This window comes from Ostrea edulis, chromosome 3 (genome assembly GCF_947568905.1).
Source record: "Ostrea edulis chromosome 3, xbOstEdul1.1, whole genome shotgun sequence".
NCBI classification, from domain to species: domain Eukaryota; kingdom Metazoa; phylum Mollusca; class Bivalvia; order Ostreida; family Ostreidae; genus Ostrea; species Ostrea edulis.
Window position 1 is genome coordinate 29,564,046 of NC_079166.1, and position 638 is coordinate 29,564,683.

The window sequence follows — 638 nt, forward strand, 5'->3', positions numbered from 1 at the left end:
GGGTTACCAAAACAATGGAGGAACTTTTTCCTGCACCAGACAGATTCGTCAACCACAATTACTTGTCGTAATCTTCACCTTTCATTAAAAAAATTCGGAGTTGTCTGTTTGTCCAGACACAAGGTCATGGTGACTTATTTGACATCAATCATCATTGAATCTACATGCATGCTACCTGCTGTATCTTAACAAGGCTGACTGGTTAATTATCGGTAAATGTTGTTATCTTCAACTTAAAAATTACAGATAACATTTTGGCAGGGAATAAAAAAATCACTCATACATAGTCTATTTTAATCCGTAGTCAGAATTATCTTTCAGGTGGCTCTTTTGCGTAATCATCAAGCACAGGTCTAAATTTGCGGCACTTCACCTGAAGAAGTCCCCTAGTGAGTGAAAAGGTATGAAATGACATGCATGTAAATCAATATACCAAACAAATACGTCAAACAGCATTCAAGACATGGAATGAGAATGGAAATGACGACGAGAGAAATGGACAAACCGATTCCTGTAAGGACAAGCGGGTCCTGCATGTAACCAGGCGTTCAGTTTGATTAGGATTGGCTATTGGTCGTCAGCTATGAAGGGGAAGCCAGATCTCAAAGTGTTGTCACAAAATAATCAAAAAGACAGTA